Source organism: Symsagittifera roscoffensis, chromosome 4 (assembly GCF_963678635.1).
Source record: "Symsagittifera roscoffensis chromosome 4, txSymRosc1.1, whole genome shotgun sequence".
In the NCBI taxonomy this organism is placed as follows: domain Eukaryota; kingdom Metazoa; phylum Xenacoelomorpha; order Acoela; family Convolutidae; genus Symsagittifera; species Symsagittifera roscoffensis.
In genome coordinates, this window is record NC_087065.1 from 42651845 (window position 1) to 42669613 (window position 17769).

The 17769-nt window shown below is 38.3% G+C and overlaps 1 protein-coding gene across 2 annotated transcripts in view; it reads left to right on the plus strand.

Moving 5' to 3' along the window:
* Nucleotides 1-753: 753 nt before the first annotated feature.
* The window catches only part of LOC134845193 (phospholipid scramblase 1-like), a 39708-nt gene continuing 22692 nt past the window's right edge, over nt 754-17769 (plus strand). The window contains exon 1 of one of the 2 annotated variants that reach the window (XM_063862087.1): nt 754-1026. The gene's annotated coding sequence lies outside the window, so the exon portion shown is untranslated. Of the gene's footprint in view, nt 1027-1068; nt 1314-17769 lie in introns of those variants that run through there. The other variant, XM_063862085.1, reaches the window with a different exon arrangement.

The window sequence follows — 17769 nt, forward strand, 5'->3', positions numbered from 1 at the left end:
GGTAATTTTGCAGCACTGATTCATGGTTATTTTGTTGAATCAGGGATGACCAGACTATCCTTGCGAGGTCAACACGGTAGATAGCACTCCTACTGCCACCTCTGATAGTCGCACTACTAACAGGGGCTGCTCTATCTATTTTGCCTGCTGCGGACCGTTACGTTAAAACAGCGTTTCCTTCCTGAATTCCCAATTCCCTTAAAATTCAAGTAATTCTTCAATTCTTCCATGGAGGCGGACCAATGAACAGAATGGTCTAAGAGCAGATTGAGTCTAAGAACAGAAAAACAAAAATTTAACTTCTATTGACTTATACATAGTTGTAATTTATTAAAACAATTATTAGAGTTTCGTAAATAATAGCTAAAAAATGAATAAATAATGCATGAATTGAATGATTTCATCAAGTTTTGTATCTACGAAAGACTCTGTAAATAAAAACAGTAAATTCGCACTAAGAGCGTTGTGTGTAAATTCGAATTTCGCTGCATTTTGAGTCGAAAATTCGCTGCAAGTAATCTTACTTAACAATCCCCCCTTTCTTGAAAGGGGGAGATTGTTAGGTAGATCAGGCAATTCTTATACTTAATTTACCGATTAGCTTATAAAAATTTTTCTATAATTTAGTATTTTTCTGCTTTGTTTTCTGCTCTTTGACCAATTTTGCTTTTAGACTCTTCTGCTTATTGACTGGCCACCTTCTCCCATGCACAAGCAAGAAATCACACAGCAAAGTAAACGCAGATAGTTGAATACTGTTCAATATAACATAGGCCAGCCGCATAACAAAACGGCCATTCCCGTTTTATTCCTTCGTTATTGTAAAGTCATTCCTTTAAGTCTATACACGTACGTACTATCGGATATTTCCAGACCGCCATTTTACACATTGCGCAAAGAAAAGGCTGTTACCAACTACTATTGGGAGAAATAGACCATTTTCAGCTCGACTATATTTTGAAAGGCGGGCGTTTTTCATTTCGTTTTGTTACCAGTTTACCACTGACCATTACTTATACCACTACAGTACGTTTTATTATCTTAATTTTAAGTTTTTTGATTAGTTGAACATTTAAGAACTATATCAACCAACATCCATCAACTTTATATGCACCTTCAAACCGTTTTGCTGATAACGTTAAAAACCGATCTAAAATTAGTACGCAGCTTAATGCAGTATTTTGAAGATTAGCTGTTGTAATTTTATAGTCACGCAGACACCGCAAAAATAATAAAATCATTTTGTTAGTGCAGACTTCACGTTAGTTGTGTTCATTGAGCAAAAACATAGACCAAACACAGAGAACAAAAAGGTAAGTCGATTTTCTTGTTATGGTTACATATGTGAACTAAAGTGTAGAATATTTTTTCAATAACTAAGGATTTTTCAAACTTCGGGGCTCATTTTGAAAGTCTTATGACAACGCTGTCGTCAAGTTGACAACAGCTGCAAATTCGGTTCTACTTGGCAGATTGGTGCGTACTAAAAAACAAAAAATCTCTTCAAACTAAAAGTCTCTCGTTCAGAAAATTATAACAAAACAAAATATGGCTAGGCTAACTAGGCAAAATTTGTCGCAAAATTAAGACTATCATTCTCACTAGAACGGTTATAAGTCCTTTGATTTTTCGAAGCTGTCTGATTACAAAAACAGTAAATAGACAAATAAATGACTCCGTGAAAAGCCACCGGCCGATTAGGCTGAAAATTTGCGATAAGGCCTTTTTGAGCTACCCAAATTCCAAGGATATTGCAAAAATTGGGGCTCAGATTTCATGTGTTGCGAGAGAAAATGAAGTCAGCTACAGATTCAATTTTATTGTTTTAACCCAAAGAATTTATGACCAGAACAGACTTGTGGTTGGTGAATATTAATTAACCTATGTTTAATTTAAAATGAGTTTTACAAAGAACATTTGAACCCAAAATTGGTGTAAATTTCACTTAGCTCAGCTGACCAAAAAGACTTACCAACCTCAACCTCCCAACAATCAGCATAGTGTGCCACCGTATGCTTCTCCAGCTTATCCACTGCTTCAACGTCCCGTTGCTCTTGTCAAGTGGCTATCAAACTACCTCAGTGGGCGCCAAGCCAGTTTTTTTTTAAGAAACCATATGTCGACAACCAGAATTGTCCGAATCGGGGTTTCTCAAGGTTCATTTTTATCCTCTAACAAGAATACATACACGGATACACCCTTTCTCCAGGGCCCTATGTATTAAGACTGTCTGTAGGTTTCCCATGTATTAAGATTGCCTATAGGTTCCCTATGTATTAAGATTGGCTGTTTGTGCAAATGGCCGCCGTCGCTCCATTTTGGTTAGGACAAAAAACATTTTTCACTCTTCCATTATACTGTTCTGTTCAGTTCCTACAATTAGTAGTTATTCTCTTCAGCTCTACAATTTTCAGTCAGTTGTCATCTACAAATTTCATTAGTTAATTTCTTCAGTACTCTTCAGCTATTTTCTCCTGTTCAGCACTACTTATCCCACTTTAGCAAAATTTCCCCTATTGTCATGAGGCGACCTTCGGTACCTCACTCTATTCTATTTATTCATGTATATCTTATATAATTATTGCCTTTTTATCTATTCACCATAGTGCAGTAGTTTGACTCAAGGACAAATCTCACCAGCCTAATCATCTGTCACTTGAGAATGTGAAAATGCCAGTTGCGAAAGCCTGAGGCGTAAAATCGAGTTCAGAAATCTGTTAATCTTTATTCAGTCTGGAAACGATTATTCTACATACGTTATTCTATTCTATCTATTTATATATCATATCTAATTCAGTATTCGAATTTTATAATCTAGTTTTCCCTGCACCAACAGTGGGAAATCTCATGGCGCAGCCAGCAGTTCCTGTGAATGAAGACAGGACTGACCTACTCGGAATACGCCTATTTTGGGCTAAAACATCGGTTAACCCACCATTTATTTGGGAGACATCGGTAAGACAGTTTTTCTTAGCCTTTAGTCTCAAAGACAATATCTCGCCGGGGGAGGTGTTAGTTGACCCAGCGGAGTTGGTTGATGAACCTTACCCGAAGCCTGAAGCTCCAGGAATCGATGAAAATGCAGCAGACGTAGCTAACAGGACTCTTCGAATTGCAGCAGCGAATAGAAGAATCGATGAGTACAATCAAGAAAGGAGACGAAAAGCCCCTCGTATCGGACATAACTGGTGCTATATCGAGGCAGAGGCGCGTCTGAAATCTAGACTCTTCTTCGCACTAGGAAATGAGGAAAAAAGCGATTTTTGGGTTTTTATCCTCATGTGGACCTGAATACATCCTCTTTCATTGACTTTCACAAATGTTGTGAAGATCTATTTAAGGCAGAGCAGGATTATACAGTCGAACGAATTAAATTGTATAACACAATGTTTATGCAAGAGAATGATTCGTTTTCCTCGTTCTACGCACGACTAAGCGCTCAAATCGCGTTGTGTAATTGGCCGATTGACCAAGAAAGGGCAACCTTGAAGGACTTATTTATTGGTCGTATTAGGGATGTAGAGGTCCAACGGCAACTAATCAGGGCGAAGGCTAATTTTGATGATACTCTGCAGTTGGCATTGGAGAATGAGAAAGGGGCTAAGACATCAGAGCAATTCCAGAAGTTACTTCCACATAACAACTCTTCTTCGACAAACGCTAGTTCCATTCGGGTCAAACAAGAACCGACTTCTTCGGTCCAGCAATTCAGCAATCAAGGAAACAACAGTCGCGGAGGAGGCCTCAACCGTTCCAATCAACGCCAGAATCAAAACAAACCTTGCTACTTTTGTGGTAACCCATTTTCCCTCGAACACCGTCGGACGTGTCCGGCCAGAGAAGCTACTTGTAATGCTTGAAAAAAGAAAGGTCATTTCGCCAAGGTGTGTAACACTACAAAGCGCCGAGTTAACATGGCGCAACAGGATGAGGTACCTTCCGATCAAGAGTGTAACTTTATCGATGTAAACGACGATAGTGAACCGGAATACGGAGTCATGGCGGTGGATGTCGTACAAATCAACAATGTAGAACTCTGTAAGGCGGAGGGAGGACAACCGAGGAGCCTCGGTATTCAATTACGTTCCGATAAATCTTTTTTCATGCTACGGTGGATACCGGCTGTCCCGTTTCATTCCTGAACAAGAAGACAGCGGAAATACTGATGAGACGGCTTCCCCATGTTACGTTTAAGGACGTCGCGAGATATCCACTAGGTGTTACTTATGTTGACTACAATAAAAAACCAATTAAACTGTTTGGGTCGTTAGTAATTGCGATTGCGTCGAAAGGATGGAAAATCGACAACGCGTGTTTATTGGTGTCCGAAAATCGGACTCGAAATCTGCTTGGATTAAACCTTCATAAACAATTGGGAATTGAAACAGTCCAACGAGGACCAACTGAAGTTAACTTCACGGAGGATGTGGAGGAATTGGATCCGACTTCTCAGTTCTGGAGGGATCCTTTTGTGAAAAGGTACCCTAATGTGTTCAACAGGCTGGGGAGCTCGAAAAACCATAAAGTGTTCACTAACTTTAAAGATCCTTTGATACCTAGGAAGGTTAAAGGCCGCAAAGTCCCTATTCATTTACAAGATCGAGTCACGGCCGAGATTAAAAAGTTAACCAAAGATGAACATACTCAAAAATTAGAAAAGTGTACGACGGACCATTTTATTGCACCCATAGTACTAACTGCTAAAAAAGACGGGTCGATAAAACTTGCACTTAATGCTAAACCAATGAATGTCCAAATCTGACAGAACAAGTACCAAATGCCTAATATGCATGGGTTGATTGACGCGACAGCTCAAATCATCACTAGAGACACACCTGGAAAATGGTGGTTTACATCTCTTGACCTCAAATATGCTTTTAGTCAGTTACCATTATCTGCTCTAACCAGTAGTCATTTTAACTTTTGTATTTTGCGTGGAGAAGCAACCGGCACGTATCTATTCAAAACTGGTTTCTACGGACTGACGGACATGCCCACGGAATTTCAGAAAGCGATGGATTGTACTTTACAAGGATTGGAAGGAGTTATATGTTACCTTGATGATATACTGGTGGTCACTAAAGGAAGAGTTGAAGATCACAACACTCTAGTCGAAAAGGTCATGGATCGATTGAATGAAGAAGGATGGGCGCTAAAACTAAGCAAATGTGAGTTCTCAGTTAACAAGTTAGGGTACTAAATTGATGAATCTGGTTACGCCCCGAAGTTTTCAAAAATCGAGGCTGTCAGATCACTTATGCCACCGAAATCCCTTAAACACTTAAGATCATTCACGGGAACGCTCAATCATCTTCAACATTTTATTCCAGAATTGCATAAGTATACGGTCGCATTCCGAGCATCTTTAAAAGCGGAGAATAAGAAATCCTTTTTGTGGGGGAAAGAGCAAGATACTGCTTTTCAGAAAATTTTAGACCTCATTGCAAACATCCCTAACTTGTATCACTATGATGCCTCAAAAGCTTCTCGAGTGAAATGTGATGCGAGTCACAGTGGGCTAGGAGCTTGTTTGGAACAGGAAGTAGCACCAAATGTCTGGGCACCGATAGCGTTTCCCTCTAGATTTCTTAATTCCACAGAAATCAAATATAGCTCTAATGAGTTAGAGCTTCTGGCCATTGTGTGGGCGTGCAAACATTTTCGTACATATTTATTTGGTAAGCGTTTTGTTATCTTAACCGATCATTAAGCTATTATCTCAGCACTCAATGAAACGTACGGCAAGAAATCTTATCAGTCGCGACTTTCTCGTTGGGCGGATCGTCTCATCCCGTTCGATTATGAAAAATATGTACCAGGTTCCTCTCTGGGTTTTGTAGATTATATGTCGAGACACCCGACTTTTAAAGCTCCTCTACCGTCATCGCATGACGAATTATTTTTCATTAAATCTATTCAAGCCTTTCATAATGCTTTAAACTGGATCTGCACTCCGTTCAGATCAAAAATTGTGTCCGTGGGGCAGATTTCACATCATAATCGACTTCAACCAACCAAACGGTACGATAACATTGGAGGTAATATTCGCCACCTCCAAACTAAAGCGGTGGACCAATCATCGCCTGTCTTAATTGACCAATTGGATTCTTGCAACCAGTGTCGCTCGTCGTCCATAGAGGGCGTCGCGTTTAATAACCAACTCATTAATCAATCCCTAGAGGATAAATTGTATCCTAGTTACGATATCTCGTCGCTAGAGGGCGTTCAATCATGCTCTCAGTCAATCAGCCAATCACAGGCTCGTATGAAAAATCGCGATTTTACATTCTCGTCGCGAGAGGTCGTTTTTTCATGCTCTAGTCTACTCGACCAATCACAGCTTAGTATGCAAATGAGATACGCTAAACCGGAAGTTTGTGAAAGAAATCATTGTCTCCGACCTTACTTCTCAGAGTCAAGTTACACTATGGATGCTTCAAATAATCTCTCTCGAAACTCTACTCTAAACTCTACTCTAAATATTTCTAATACTTTTACTAATTCTATTGATCTCGCGGACAATACATTTAAACAAGCAACTCTCCTACTCTTCGTTGAAAATTTTTCTTCAAGTTCCCCTAATTTTTGTGCCCCAAGTCAACAAAGATGCTGACTTTCAAGAGCTACCTCCATGAATCGCCCGAGTCGATTAGATCAGATACGGACCCGAAATCTGGCCAGGATGAAACACTCTTAAGAACTTTTTGTGGTCGCTAGCAGATAGTCCACACGGAAGGCCCTTGCTCAATTTCTAAACAAGTGCCGGAGGCAGAGGCTGACAAAGCAGGCCCGACAAAAGGAAGTGGTTAGATTGGGAGTTAATGCCATTAATAATCACAAACCGTTGGTTACTTCAGACAAGACAAAAGTTATCGGCTTACCGGTCTTTTTGACGTCGACCTGTTGGGGGAGCTTACAGGAGAAGAACCGTTCCTCGGACCAATGCGGACGGCGATCATCAACAAGTACGTGCAATCCTTTAACAAACTGGAGGCGTACATGGCCCAATTCTGGACGAAGGCGGCGGTGGTGAATAATTGCGTCTTGATAGGCAACAAGTTGGCTATCCCTGAGCAGCTGCGGAGTGTCATCCTGACTCGATTTCACCGATCGCATCCTGGACAGGCAGCTATGATGGACGCTTCTCAATACATATGGTGGCCGTTTCTCAATCGTCAGATTGTTAATGTCTGCGAAAAATGCCCGGAATGTACCCTATTTGGTAAGAATATCAAAACTTCATTAACTTATAACTCTGCTAAGCCATTACCACCGCTCTTGGCCCCGAATCAAGAAGTACAACTTGATTTTGCTGGTCTGTTAATTGATAATAAAAAGGGGACTGCTTTTCTAAATACCCTTCGGTGATGTTAACTAAGACAACGAGTGCGAAAAACTAATCAAGTTCTTAAGATCATACGTTCGTAATCATGGCTTTCCGGAAAGCATTAGAACGGATCACGGCTCTGGGTTTAACATTAAAACGGATCACGGCCCGGACATTGTTAAAGAGTTTTGCAAAAGTAGAGGCATAAACAGCGGTGGGGGATCATTGAAGTTGCGGGCTGGTTGAACGGTCCATTAAAATCATTAAACGGAAGTTGGGAACCGAGAGATTACATCCTAATTTTACAAACTTGAAATCAACATTACAACAAATCGTTGACGATATTCGGAAAACAAAACACTCTACGCTAAAAACATCTCCTTTTGAGCTGCACTATGGTAGAAAGCTTAATATTGAGTACTCGATAACGTGATAATGTTGTTCATTCTCCTACTTCAGCACAAGGCCTGGAAAGAAACCTCTTAACACCGGAGCAGCCATCAGGCCAGGACTATAGCCGCGACGGGGCTGAAGTTTTGCCTCGAGGAGCGTCACACAGTCGAGTCGGGACATTCCCTTCAAGTTCAAACCACTTTTTGGAGTGGGCAATCGGGTAGCAGACAGTCAACCGTACAAGGCTCTGGAGAATTTTGCTAAGGCAGCTAACACTTGGAACCAATTGAAACGGAATGTGCAACCGCAACAGGGACGAGAGCTCCTTCGTGAATTGACTGCCCGAAATAGTGATCATGCCACCTCGCTGAAATCTGGGATTACAAAGGGGACGTTACGTTTTTACGATCTTGTTAGAGATCCGTCAGTACCAGCCTTATCGCATTCTCAGCGATTGAATGTGTCGTCTTCAACGAGGCCAAAAATACTCTCAAAAACACGTAAATTAGAAAAACTAGTTTTGCAAGATCCTCCAAGAGTCAAAATCTTTCGAAAAGTGCTTGATCGAAAATCAGGGAAACCCTATTCAAACTAGCTAAAATCAAGATTACTCGTAATACGGACCACACTTACATAACTGACAAAGGAAAAGTCTACCGGAAAAATCATCTAAGTTAAGACATAATTTTAACTACCCCAAGTTTTCAGCTGGCACAGTGGTAGAGAGACTCCAAAGACGGATTGCTCCTCGGCCTCACTCTCAACAATCTACTTCACCAACTCAAAGGCACACGAGCGAACCTTCCAAGGGCAAGGTGATTGATCTTACTGATGAGTCGTCGAGTGAAGACTCATTGATCACTGGGCCACAGCTTGAGTTAGTGGAGGCACCCGGCTCAGCGCCTCAGGGCGCAACTCAGGAGATTGTTTCACCACAATTAGCGACTATGCCCCTGAATACTGCCACAGTTTCAGCATCGTCAACGGGAATTTAAGCAACGCCTCATAAATCGTCCACTCAATCAGGGCCCCATACGTCAGGGGATGGTCAACAGGAAGAGGTTCAGGGCGCGGCTACAACAGTTCCCCCTGAGGTCACTGATTCTGCCAAGAATGATTCAACCCGGTCTTCAGGACGTTCCAAGAAACCTACGAGGTTTTTCGGCGACCCTGTTTGCCATTCCGTTAAGAGTGTCACTGAATCTGTGCCTACCGAATCATCGCCACAAGAACCAGCCCTAGAGCAGACGATTGCTACACCATTCGTCCCAGTTGGTCGCAAAGGAATCCAGCTGCCCGAGGACCAAAGAACAAGTTACGCCGTTCAAGAGGATTAGAACTGAGGAACCTAAGAGTGACTCTTGAAACTTAAAACTTACTTAAACTTCATCTTCTTTTGCCCTACTGTTCGACCGTGTCGATTATCTGCCTGTGCTATAGTGCATTATCATTCCATTCCAATTCGTTAAAGCCAAAAATTTATACAATGATAAATTTCTTGTTCCAGAGGGGGGAATGTCATGAGGCGACCTTCGGTACCTCACTCTATTCTATTTATTTATGTATATCTTTTATAATTATTGCCTTATTGTCTATTCACCATAGTGCAGTAATTTGACTCAAGGAAAAATCTCACCAGCCTAATCGTCTGTCACTTGAGAATGTGAAAATGCCAGTTGCGAAAGCCTGAGGTGTAAAATCGAGTTGAGAAATTTGTTAATCTTTATTCAGTCTGGAAACGATTATTCTACATACGTTATTCTATTCTATCTATTTATATATCATATCTAATTCAGTATTCGAATTTTATAATCTAGTTTTCCCTGCACCAACTGAGGGAAATCTCACCTATTTCTGCGAAAAATTACTTTCTTATTTCACCTAAAAATTCCAGTTATATTCTCTTTTTCACCACTAGTTTTCCACTTTAGCAAAACTTCTTCTTCAATTGTTTTTTTTTCTTAAAATTACGCTCTCTCACAAATATGACCCAATTCGACCACAAAAATTTTATGCAATAATTGTCTGGGTTGTTTAACGCGTTATTACTGTCTATGTAGCAACCTGAAGACACGACACATAGGCAGACGGCTGTCGGCTTGCTCCTGGCCGGTCTGACGGACCCGAAAGTAAAATGATGGCCTCAATTGTACCTGATTTTTTGGAAAAACACAAGGAGCTATGAATAAGCAATTTAAACCACACAAGTAACTAGTATGTTTTTGAATGAATAGGGCAATTAGCTGATCTAAATCGCTCTTGTTTTTGATTTTTTGCTGTTTTGCTACTTGCAGGGAACAATCTTGAAACTGGTCGTTTGAAGCTGTATTAAATTTTTAGAATTAAGAACGTGAAGCAAGCAATAGACAATGTTCTCCGCGCATTGCTTTTGGTTGTGTTTTTATAATAGCAAAACAATTTTTGGGCATTCTTGGAAACGCATCAGAGGGGAATCATTCGAGAAATCTGAACGATAGTTGAGGATGCAAAGAACACAGTTAACTTCTATGTAATAAATGTAATACACATTATTTGAGCATTTTGCAATTGTTGGATTGTTTTTCCCGATTCAAGAGTCAAGTTTTTTTTGCAGTTCATTTAGTTACTATATTGGTCTTTATTCCAGCGCCCGCGAGAAATATAAATCGATCTGTTCACGCTATTAATCAAATCTTCCAAGGTTTTCTGGTTTTCAAGAGGAATTTGAATGTTTCAATACCATTCGTTCTGACAGCTGCAAGCAAGAGTCCCAGTATTAACTATTCTAATAATTTTTGGACACGTCACTCTTGCAAGACTTATATACCATTGCCTTTCAAGACTCAAGGGCTCACCTTATTCTGTACGGAATGATGAAAGAGTGTCTGTGAAGTCTGCGTCCTAAAATGCATTTGATGACAGGTCAACCGTGAAAGATAAAATTTTCTGAAAAAAGCTGTTTCAACGCACAAACCGTAACCTGCAGGCGGGTCTAGGACAACAAGCCGACGGGACTTCAAGCCGAAATTTAAACTTAACAAGCGCCTCAAAACGTCAATTTTTCATCTGTGAAACGCTTTTTTTTTCAAAAGTTTGCGCAACTTTAGTCCATAATAACTGTTATTAAAAACAATGAATCACTTAGGGTTGGCATCTGCATCATAGCAGCCGGTTTTTGAAATGCATAAATTACAAACAAAAAGTTTGCATTCAGCCGTGTTTTGTTTTTCAAGTTTCCTAAACTTTGTTCGGAGGCTACAATTTTATGGAAACGCGACTAACTACGGAAGATGCTGAAAATGAGAAATTCTTCAAATTATTTTTCAAATTAATCATAGTTCATGACTTAATGAGAATTTTTTTGGTTCGAAGTCCCTAATTTCACGAATCGGATTGAAGTCCCGTCGGCTTAATGCCCGGCACCCCCTGCAGGCAGTCCAGGGAATAGCAGTCAAATAATAACGACAAGAGAGTGTTAACTCAATTTAATGAGTCTTATTTTAAACAAGTAAAACACGTTTTTTTGGTTAAAATATTATCTCTCTCCTGGTTAAAATATTGTCTTATACATGTCTTTACTCTGTTCACTTATTGTGAACAGGTTTTCTTAACCGTGCAAGAAAAGAAAGAAATTTAAAATGTTGAACAAATCTGCTCACAAATTGTGAATCTATTGTTTATACTTGAACAGGTTAAACCTTACAAAAGTCTGTTCACAAAACGTGGGCGGATTTCTTCAACGTATAAACTAGTGGGCAGTTTTTAGTTGGAATAATTTTGTTAAATATAAAATGAAACGAGGGCAACAAAAAATTTTGTGTGTTTAGAATAAATTTTTTTTCTCCTGATGAAGAGAATATCCAAACCGACACCAAAAATGACCAATCAGGGTACACAATTAAAACTGACCGATCACAAGCAAGTCTTTTAAAATTCTCTACCTCTCGTTGAAATATATATTTTTCCTCAACATAACTTTAATCTGTTCTCATTTTGTGAACAGAATTTCATTACCCTACAGGAGGAGAACAAGTTTTCATTAGTTGAGCAAATCTGTTCACAAAAAGTGACTCTTTTTTATATACAAGTACTTGCTTAGCATTGCAATATTTTGTTCACAAAATGATAACGGTTTTGCATCGTATAAAAGTAATGGGCGCATTTTTTTGTTTAATTCTCCTAATAAAGACAAAGTTCTAACCGACATAAAATTGACCAATCGGGGTACAGGTTTTCAATTGACCAATCAGAAGCAAGCTTTTTTCCTCCCTCGTGTATAGTTTTTATTTTCTAAAACATGTCTTTGATCTGTTCACATTTTGTGATCGGTATTTTTTAACCATGCATAGGGTGAAGATTTATTGAATGATAAAAAAAGTCTTTTCACCACAGGTTCATCTACTTCTTTTTACATGAAATACTTACACATTGCAAAATTGGTTCACAAAATGCGAAAGGCTTTATCAACGTATAAAGCGAGCATTAAAAAGCAGTGTTTTGTATCTCAATTTCTTGGTGACTTTGCCCTCCCAATTTTTCATTAGATTTTAGAGTGAAAATGAGTTGGCCTAGCTGAAAGGAAATAAATTTGTTTACTGCAATGTCATTGGTCAATTTTTCTGATTTTCTCCTCTTTTTTGAAATCTTAATAAAAAATCGATTCTTATCTTAATACATAGAACCCTGGAGAAGTGGTTTATCTCTGTATGTATGCTTTTTTCCCCTACATGTTGAAACTTTTACAAGCGTAATGCTCCTCTGAGGCCTCCAGAAGTAAAACTTCAATCTTAAACTGACGATTTCTACTCGTTTGTTCAATCAACTGACGCTGTAGAGACATTCAGGTTTTTAAGCAATTAAGATACACTTAGTATTGTTTTCTTTAAAAGTGCCAGTGAGTCTTTTTAGTTGCCACAAAAAAGATTTTAACTCGGAACTGAATGTTTCAATGGAAATACCTGTTTTTCCATTTGAAAAAAATCCGATAATACTTAGTGGGTTTTTGATCCCTTCAAACAAACCGCCATGAAAGCTGCGCGCAAGGTATCGGTCCTGAAAGCTCTTTCCGCTACACAATGGTTATTCAAAGGAAAGGTTGCTTGTGATTTACATGGCCTTTCTCAGACAAATGTTAAGCTTCTCTTGCCTACGTTTGGTCCCAGGCCGAAAGCCAGTCCTTCATGAAAAAATTACAAGTCGTTCAAATCGCATCTCTAGTATCGTGACTGGGCGCACAAATTTGAGCTTCATTGGCCACCTCCATATTGAATATAAAATAGTAACGAAATCATAACACCATAATCTGTAAACCTCGATTTCAACCTGAAATTTTAATTAGACTCTCATTCCTTGCCTTGTTTGTCTGGTTCAATTCCACTCCCAGACTTATCAAACGAACTTTTGAATCAACTTTCAAAGACGAACTCGACAAAACAAATTTCGAGAGCAACGAGTTCATTTCTTTCATTGATAACGACAGAAGTGACTTAGTTTTTAATCATTTTAAGCAACTCCTGAAATCCATTCATATGAAACACGTAACTAAGGCGACCCCGAGGCCACTAATAAGTTCCCACTGCGCCCTCCTGAAGTTTTTTCGACTGAAGAACTGCTCCTTTTAGCTACGTGGAGCACTTTATCGTGTCTAAGATCTGGTTCCAGCCCATTTTTACTCGCCGCCATAGAATTGAACCCGAGCGCCCCCCCCCCCCCCCCACTTCTGCGGGCAAATAACAACAACAACCAAAAATGTTTTTTTTTCTGAAGTGTGTTTACACAGGTTATTTCCAAATACGCTAGGATAAGCCAGTCAGATGCGGTCTTTTGTTCTTGCATGAGGGGAACAGCAAATGAAAACACCTTCATTGGAATGGGTAGAGAACAACTAAATATCAAAAAAAAATCATAAATTTTTGAGTTAAAGCAGATTCGGTTGCTTACTGACCGCGAAATTTTGATGATCAGCTGTAGCAAGTAGTGATGATCATGTAACAAGTGGTCTGGGATAACATGCCCGGGAGTTCAAGATTAAAAGACTTCGTCGAAATTAAAACAGGTCGAAATTTAAATTATTTCAGCACTTGAAAGACAAAAAAATATTATTATCACAAAGCTAGTTTGAAAAATCGAACAGTTTTAGTTCATAATAATTGTTGTAGATAATAATGCACTATCTATAGATAATATCCGACAGTTTCATCAGCCGTTATTTGAAATGATTGCAGCAGCGTAGAGGTAGGGAAGGAGACCCGCAACAAAATAAGTGGGTTCGAACCTGGGCAGGGCCAGATATTTTTATTGAACTTTTTTGTATACTAGCTAAAATGCGTCCGCTCTATAAATTGAGGCATGCTAGTTGGTAAATTTGTTTTTTTTTCAAACTGACTTGTTCTGCTAATGCGGCATAATTGGCTTGCGTCACTTAGCAATTATATAGACTCATAATTGGCGTGCGTCACTTATGAAATTTCGTAAACTAAAAGTTTTACTCATTCAGTTTTCCTAGTAGCGTTATTGGTCATATTTTTAATAGTTTTCTATTCTGTTTTTTGTTATTACTGATACTTTTACCATTACAATAAGTTTTTACTTAAAATGTGAGTTTTTTATCAAGCTGTCACAATACAAAAGCTTATAATTTCAAGTTTCGTAAATAAGCCCGAAGGAAATGCGGCGAATCAATCCAACTCACAAATTTAGACTCATAATTAGCGTGCCTCACTTAAGAAGTTTTGTAAACTCAAAGTTTTACTCATTCAGTTTTTCCCAGTAGCGTTATCCGTCATATTTTTGCTTGTGTATGCGAAGTGTAACTTCGCCTCTGTGTTTCATTATGTTTTTGAAGACTGTTTATTAGGCTCGACTGTGTTTTGAACGCGGTTTTCTATTCTTTTTTGTTACTACTAATATTTTTACCATTACAATACCTTTTAACTCAAAATGTTAATTTTTTTATTAAGCTGCTACAATAAAAATGCTTAAAATTTCAAGTTTCATAAATTAGCGCGGAGAAAATGCGGCGAATTACTCCAACACGCTACAAATTGAAAACACGCTTATTTATCGAAACTAGACTGCTCGTATCAGGGCAAAGCCCTGAATGTTCCCACTGTCCATAAACTAGTCTCGAAATTTTTTGCTTAATGAAATCTTGACAAACTATGAATTTTAAGCTGAATATTAAGAATCGCGTATGGAATTAATAAGACAAATTAGCCTGCTTCGATTAAATTTGGAACGAGTTTGCGGTGCAGGATACATCACGCGTAAATAATGTGCGGTAAACTTTCAGTATCACAGCGCTCTTATTATAGTATTGTTAGTCAGTTACTGAGTTTTAAGTCAGTAAGCACAGTAAGCTGTAAGTCAGCAAAGTCTAATGGCAAGCGCGACCTTTTTTTGGATCACGAAGATCCATAGATCGATACCTCGAGGGAAATATTTTTTTTTGGAATTGGTCTGAGTAACAAAACGCTTAGAGCAGATATATTCCTTGCTTTCTTCAAAAGTCGGGAAAAAAACAGTTTATTAGTTATTTACATTAAAATTTACATTGCGAACGGAAGAAAATGTTCATTTCAAAATATTTTTGTTCCGATTTTTGATGAAATGCGGAATGTTCATGCTTAGGGTGTTTTGTATTCAGTCAGTTTTCGCCGATCGAAGTAATATATTATAACGAATTTTTTATACCTCGATGACATCGTCTCCCTGAGTTCAAATGTAAGTTGATGTGTTGGCCCCGATCACTGTTTTTTTTAAAGTTTTTGATGCCGAAAGTCGAATGTGATTTATTAGCCTGCGCAACAAAACCGTTTCAAAATACATTTAGGTAAGCTAATCGGGCGCAATAAACAATTGCACTCATGATATTGTCCAAACGTCAAGGTTTACAAATATACTTTTTACTAACAGCTATTTGATACCGATTACGGGGCAGTCGGAATATTCAGGGCTTTGCCCTGATATACTAGCAGTTTTGTTCAATTTATGAAAACATTTTGAAAGTTTTAAGATAAATTTTCCTAAAGACCCTGAAGGACATACCAGATCCTTCAGAGTGTCGCTAGGGTATGAGCAGTCTTGTTAAAAAAATATTTTTTTTGCGAATCGCAGAGGATCTATCAAGGGATCTATACAATAACTTCCTAACTAAGCCCAATTATGATAAGTGTCTCATAAAAGCAGCTTTGAAAGCTGAAAAATGCTTGTGGCTCTCCCATCCGAGTGTCGAATGGCAGAAATTTCCGGTGTACGAAAATGACAGTTTGCCAATCAGAATTGAGTATTCAAAAACCCTCAAAGAAATTGCAAAAATCCCAATCAAAATAAAGAAAATCAGGTAATCAAAATCGATACTAGCCGAAAAATAAATCAGGGTGCTTCTTTGGCAGACAGGAATTTTATTGAAGTTTGAAATTCATTTCGCGGACGTAATTGTTTTTAATAATAGCTAGAATGGTTTAAAACTTTTACACTTTACATCCTTGCTAAATGAGGCGCGCTTTAATTAATTGCATCCTCTCGGCCGTCTAAAAAGCAAAAATGATTTAGTTTGTTCTCCACACGTGGAAAACTTTTTTGAGAATTTTTAATAGCAGTTGAAATCATGGCTAAAATTGCTCTAATATTATAAATCACTCGATTTCTTTTGCATTTTGAGTGGAAGAAACTTACAAAATTTTTCCTTTTACTTCAGTAATTAGATAGCAGTGGCTGAAATAAGGTAGAATAAGTTGCCGCATCAGAGTGGGCTTGTTAAGAGTTCACTCCTCTATCAGATGTATTCCCCAAGCGTTATTTTAAATATTGATTCTGAACAGCTAATGATTCACACCTGTTTTCCTTTACACTGCAAATTTGAGATGTCTTTTTTAAAATTTCAAATCGCAATTGTTGGCATTCTTTCCTTAAATTCTGTGAAATACACCCTGGACCGTAGTTCCTTCCTTTTTGGAGGTTGCCGAGCAACAAATAGACAATCGTTCTCTCGTCTCAGTTCATTGGTCTCGATCAACCCGTCTTTGCCGCTAAAACTTCTCAATAAACTTATAAGCTTCATGCATAACCAACCAAAAGTCTTTTGAAGTCAAGTAAATTTCCTATTTACAGTTGTCGTGTTGAACCGATTTAATTATCACCATAGCTATCACCTTGTGTGCTATGCTATTTTTTAAAAGAGCAGAGTGCAATGTTCGGATACCCACTTGCTTTTTGTCCAAGAGCCTGAAAATAGCTAGTGCTATGCTAGCGCCAAAAAGAAAGTTTTAACTGCACAACTCAAACTGAGTTCGCTCAAATCATCATTTGTTTTTTAGTTGCTGCATTGTTGTCCGACTCGTTGACCGACATCGAAATCAGTAAAACGAGTTTAGTCGTTTGATCTTTTCTGTATCTCTTTAAGTGTAGATGGATGTGAATTTTCCGCTACCTAGGTTGTGTGGTTTTCTTTTCAGCAAAGTTTTAAAGCTTGTTTTTGTTAGTTTCAATTTTTTTTGGAACTGACCACAATTTTTTTGCAATTCGCATTCTAATCCATGTAATTAAATGGATGATACGTTTCGGTCTGCGAATATGAAAATGCAAATTCCTCGAAAAAACGCGTCCTTTTCCTTCAAAAGGTAAAATTTAATTTTAAGATTTTCCAGCTGAATAAAAACATACATTTTGATCTGGCTTTCTTAAATTGAGACTTAAAATGCTAGCCATACAAAAAAGGATTTTTTTAAATTTGTTAAAGCTGAATAACACAGTTGTCTGCTGGTTTATGTTTTTTGGTATTTGACTAAAAATTTTGTTAAGCCTTACTTAGTTAGATTAAACAAGGCTGGTCTGGTCGTACATCAGAACAAAGCCCCCGCGTGCTCCGAGTGCCATTTCATCAGTCCCCTAACGTTCTTGGTAATGAAAATTTTGATAAGATTTAAATTTTGGACTGTCATTAATAAACCTTAATAGTTAAAGTTAATGTCGTATGGGGAAATAATAGGGCATATTAGTTCGGCTGTTTTCAATTTAAAACAGTTTTGTCATAATACTTCACAATTAATTTGAAACAATTTTGTCACAAT